Raw genomic sequence first — 6,427 nt, 5'->3', positions numbered from 1 at the left:
CATGGAATTTATCTCGAGTGATCGTGAGACGGTAATATCATATAAATCTTCAAACCTAGAGATATGAGATGTTACCTATGAGTTGGTTGTGCATTGATTGCACGTAAAAGCATCAGTAACTTGATGTTATAAAACGTTCCTTTGTGTACAATTCAACAAGTAGTAGAACAAGCATACGAGTCGAAGTTTATCTGTTCCTTCTAGAAATAGAAGCGATATCTGGGCCCCTCGATGATTTTGTTGTGACCTATGTACCGGCCGGTCAGAACTAAATTGATGTGTTCGATTAAGTTCTTTGTCAAACAAATCGGAAATCGGGAAACAAACTGCTGGACAATAAGTACGACGTTGTTCCATGTATTTGTCCGGCTGATATCATGAGAACAGAGGATTATATGATCACTTATCTAAAATGGCGCTTCATAGTTCAACAGAGTTTTCGAGAGCTACGATTGCTGGTTGGTTCCTGAAGTAACATATGAAAATATAGTTATTAGACTTATCCAAGTGGGAGTCTGTTGGATAAGGTGTCTAAGTCCATAACTTATTTGGTAGATACTTGACCCGACCCGGCATGGTCCATTTGGGTTGCACTTCACCCAAACGATTTATGGATAATTTTATGAGAATTGTATACTTACGATTTATTAATATATTATAAGTTATAATATATTAATATGAAGTCATGGTATTTAATTAGTTTTAGTCTTAAATTAATTATGAATTAATTTAGAGATTAAAAAGAAGACTGATTAAATTATGGGCTATTATATTTTATATAGTGTGGGCTAATACTCATTTGTTAATGGGCTAAGCTAATATGGAATTCCATGGATGGTCCATGGAGCTTTTAACCCATGGATCCTTGGAAAGGAAAACTCATGGGTTATTAGGGTTTCACCCTAACCATGCACACTATATAAAGAAGCATATGATGCAAGAAATGTGACACTAATAGTGTGTGACTTAGTGGTGGCCGATTCCACAAGAAAGTATACTACTCTCTCAAAGTTTTCCAAGTGTTTGTCGTGATTTGTGATTCCATTTGAGGCATTCACACTATTGGTGCTTGGCTCTCAAACTCCAAACAATCAACCATCATCAAAAGGTATGTATTTCTACTAGTACTTTTATGATTCATAGTCCTTATGCCATGCTAGTTAGGAAGAAACCTTGGAAGTTATTATTTGCATGTATTTTAGAAGAAAACATAGATCCAAGGTTTATTAGGGTTGCATGCACACTTAGGAAGTGTTGGATTGCTCAAAACCCAACATGAACGCGGCAGGAGCATTGGTGAGCCCAAACGGCATCACCACGAACTCATAATGGCCATAACTCGTCCGAAACGCAGTCTTCTGCACATCCCCCTCTCTGACCCTCATCTGATGGTAACCTGAACGCAAATCGATCTTGGAGAACCAAGATGCTCCCTGTAACTGGTCAAAGAGATCATCAATCCTCGTGAGTGGGTAACGGTTCTTCACCGTCACCTTGTTTAGCTCCCGATAGTCTATACACATCCGATGCGACCCGTCCTTCTTCTTCACAAACAAAATCGGGGCTCCCCAGGGTGAACTGCTCGGCCTGATAACTCCCTTGTCTAGCAGCTCTTGAAACTGCGTAGACAACTTCTGCATCTCGGGAGGAGCCAACAGGTACGGTGCCTTGGCTATCGGAGCCGCACCAGTGACTAGGTTGATCCTGAACTCTACCTGACGCTCCGGAGGTATCCCAGGAAGCTCCTCTGGGAACACATCTGCGTAGCCTCGTACCACTGGAACTGTTGGGTTTTGAGCAATCTAACACTTCCTAAGTGTGCATGCAACCCTAATAAACCTTGGATCTATGTTTTCTTCTAAAATACATGCAAATAATAACTTCCAAGGTTTCTTCCTAACTAGCATAGCATAAGGATTATGAATCATAAAAGTACTAGTAGAAATACATACCTTTTGATGATGGTTGATTGTTTGGAATTTGAGAGCCAAGCACCAAAAGTTTGAATACCTCAAATGGAATCACAAATCACCACAAACACTTGGAAAATTTTGAGACAGTAGTATACTTTCTTGTGGAATCAGCCACCACTAAGTCTCACACTACTAGTGTCCCATTTCTTCCATCATATGCTTCTTTATATAGTGTGCATGGTTAGGGTGAAACCCTAATAACCCATGTCTTTTCCTTTCCAAGGATCCATGGGTTAAAAGCTCCATGGACTTCCATATTAGCTTAGCCCATTAACAAATGAGTATTAGCCCACACTATATAAAATATAATACCCCATAATTTAATCAGTCTTCTTTTTAATCTCTAAATTAATTCATAATTAATTTAAGACTAAAACTAATTAAATAACATGACTTCATATTAATATTTTATAACTTATAATATATTAATAAATCGTAAGTATACAATTCTCATAAAATTATCCATAAATCGTTTGGGCAAAGTGCAACCCAAATGGACCATGCCGGGTCGGGTCAAGTATGTACCAAATATGTTATGGACTTAGACACCTTATCCAACAGACTCCCACTTGGATAAGACTAATAACTATATTTGCGTATGTTACTTCAGGAACCAACCAGCAATCGTTGCTCTCGAAAACTCTGTTGAACTATGAAGCGCCATTTTAGATAAGTGATCATATAATCCTCTATTCTCATGATATCAGCCGGACAAATACATGGAACAACGTCGTACTTATTGTCCAGCAGTTTGTTTCTCGATTTCCGATTTGTTTGACAAAGAACTTAATCGAACACATCAATTTAGTTCTGACCGGCCGGTACATAGGTCACAATAAAATCATCGAGGGGCCCAGATATCGCTTCTATTTCTAGAAGGAACAGATAAACTTCGACTCATATGCTTGTTCTACTACTTGTTGAATTGTACACAAAGGCAAGTTTTATAACATCAAGTTACTGATGCGTTTACGTGCAATCAATGCACAACCAACTCGTAGGTAACAACTCATATCTCTAGGTTTGAAGATTTATATGATATTACCGTCTCACAATCACTCGAGATAAATTCCATGAAGTGATACAAGTGAGCGTGGGTTTATTCCAATACTCATAACTTGTGAGCACTCATGAATGTTGTAGCAACCATTGCTATGACTAAACCCATTTAGCCATCTACAAACTTGATTCATGACAGTCTTGATTCATACCTACTTCCATCATATGAACGACTGTGGAGTGTTTAAATAACTTAGTCATTCGGAAAGAATAACCTAGCTATTTTGGAAGTCAAAACATGCAAAGTGAAACACAATAATAATCGAATTCAATATGGTCTCAGAACCCTTTTGAATATAAATAGAACCACCTTTTATTTATCACCATATTGATTACACATTATTCATTGTATAATGTTTCAAACAATCAACTTAAGACTTGAATAAAAAACAACAGTCGTCCCATGCTCCTAGCATGTACACTTTGGTTTTCTAAACAATAGTTATGCCATCCTCCATGTATGCACACTATGTTTGTCTATGATCCTTACATTGTGATGTAGATCAATTGAACATGATTCCAATGATACTCATTTCACAATCCCAAATCCTTATTGTAAATGTGAGAATCCCTGATTCCTATCATTTACCAAAAAACTGTTAGATTTTAAACTTTTATGCAATGTTCCTCTTGTAATGATTATGCGCAAAGTCACCAAAACCTTGTCACCAGTCATTACAGAGTATTCCAAAGAAGGTCAACTTCTATGGAACAGAAGTCTCATATTCAAAGTACATTGCTTTGAACATCCTTCTTGCATTAAGGTTTTCTAATCTTACATAGATTGAATAACTTCCACCTATGGAAACATTTCCATAGTCCCATTTTAACTATCACATCCGAACAAGAGTTACTTCTTTTTAGAATATGTCAATATGGTCCTTTCCGACAACTTACATCATACTTCCAACTTTCCCTGAGCAACCAATCTTTGGCGAACCTCAGATTTGTCCTCGATAATTGCTTAATCACTTTAGTCATATCCAGTTTTAGACTTTTCCCTTCTCAATGCCTTAAGCATTTGGAAAATTTAGAAAAGATGAATATTATAGCACATGTAATCGATCCTATATCCGAAGCATATGGGACATGATTCATGATGTTTGACATAAAGACATGATACTAGACCAGTCTTTTGCTACAATATTTTTTATTTGCCATGTTTTCAAAATTTAACTATGAAGAGGGATGTCGTAATCATAATCGAATTTTGAAAACGCAATATATATAGAATTTCTTCAAGTTGAACCATTCCAACATAAAATTCATACATATATATTCTTGACTAAAGATGATTAAAATCTCAATCTAAGCTTTAGAATTGAAATGAAGTATAATTTCCTCTCCCTTAATTATAGCAAAACGACTTTTTCAACCCCTGCAACTTCACGAATTGAAACTTTGTTTTCTATAATTAACATTGCTAACTTGCAAAACTAAACGTAATAATCATGCTCCCACTAACATGATGATTATCAGCATAACACTTATGATCCCACTAGCTCTGACATATTTCCAGAAATCTGTTGGACTTCTGAAATTTAGATTCATACACCCTTTCTTAGATAGCTCACATGTGTGTCTAAGAAATTTCAAGAACTATGAAAGGGATGCCGTAATCATAGTCTCAATTTCTTAGACCTTTGCCATTTCTCACAAGTCCATGTTAATGTGCCGGTTAACCACACACGCTCCACTAACGACTTTTGAAAATGCAAATAACACAATTGATATCTACGTAAAATCTACTTAGTGAAAGCGTTTCCTCACCATCATTTTCATGAATCGGAGAGAAACCTTATGACACTTAGATTTTATAGTGTATGAGTCCCTATCCATGTGAATTTGTCAAAACCATAATCACAAGATCAGTTTAGTGACAAATTCAGCCTTACATGGATTAAAGTTGTTCAATCTTAGTTTCTTGTCACCTTGGTAGGACAAGGCCCACCAATGCTTCCAAGTTGAACTCTGATAACTCACATGCAAATTCAACTTATTTGAAGTAGGTACAGAAATAAGAATTATGTCAACACAATAGGTTGCAAACCTTAAGTCGTGTGCTGGTGATAAATTACAGGTTTTACTCTTGATTAAATCTTGAAACTCTTTCAGGATCTTTAAGGCTCCCACAGTCCCCTTGACATATAAGTTTCCCCAGTCAAGAACCATTCCTTGACAAAACAAATATTCAAGGGATAGTGCAGATTCTTATCAAGACTAACACTTCACAAAATTGGTCTTAGTTGGTCTTTGTCTCATCCAAGACATCACAACTTAGCAATCTCAAATGTACAAGGGTAGAAACATTTTACACTACATTTGATAAGTGTTCTAAACCTTACTTTATGTCACTCAATGTTGCAATCTTGGAGTATGACTCTAAGAATTGTTTTGGAACGAAGTATGACTCATCTTCTCGATCTTAACCAATCCAACAATTCATGACCTCTCTTCTTAGCCATAACAATGCACTAAGACGTCCTTAGAGTATGAATTTGTGATATGGTTTCATAATCATTAAGATGATCATGAAATACGATACTAAAGTACTCTCCCATCCTTTCAGATTTGAGAAACTTTTATCTTTCTGCCTAATTTGATTCTTCTCATTTGTTTTGTCATACATTGTAACCTTTCCAATGTTACAGAATTATATTTAACCTTATAAGTATAATCATATTTAATAATCTTTAGTAAATCATGACAAGTAAATCTTTGTGGTGGACCTTGACCAGCGCACACCCAGTGTACCTAATTCCTTAGTCCTTCAATTGACTCACATATACTTGCGATCAAAGAATTAGTCTTAATTTTCAAAGATGAAAATTCTCATTCATCATACAATACAACTTGTATGATTCCAAGTTTCTGTCCAATTGAAACTTGGGTGATGAAAAACTTTCTTCATTTGGTAAATTTAGACACTACCACAAATGAAAGAATCAAATACACTTTCCAATATTGCTATTACTGGAAACATATAAGCAACAATTTTCCACAGATGCCATTATAAGGATAATTTTAAAAAAAATAAAATTTTAACCCTTTTTTTCTTTTATTTTAAAACTTTGCGGAAAAACTTATCCTTACAATCCACATGAAAACCTGGTTGTTATCTATTCATAAGCAATATATTATAACTCTTAAGCAACAGCTCAAAATTCTGATTGTCGAACCATGCGATCGAAACCCACCTTTACAATCAGAATCAACATATACTTACTTTAAGCTTCCTATCTTTTCTTTGATTCTTAAAAACATCAGCATGTGACCCATTCACATTATGTAATAGGAATCTCCAAATAGGAACTTAATAGAGTTAGTAGTGGACTTTAACTGAAGTAGAGTCAAACTTTTTGACTTGATCAATCTTATGATCTTTCAGGTAAATA

The sequence above is a fragment of the Lactuca serriola genome, chromosome 8 (assembly GCF_051521515.1).
Source record: "Lactuca serriola cultivar US96UC23 chromosome 8, Lser_US96UC23_V15, whole genome shotgun sequence".
Lineage (NCBI taxonomy): Eukaryota > Viridiplantae > Streptophyta > Magnoliopsida > Asterales > Asteraceae > Lactuca > Lactuca serriola.
The sequence above is the reverse complement of the archived record's forward strand: the minus strand, read 5'-3'. Positions refer to the sequence as shown.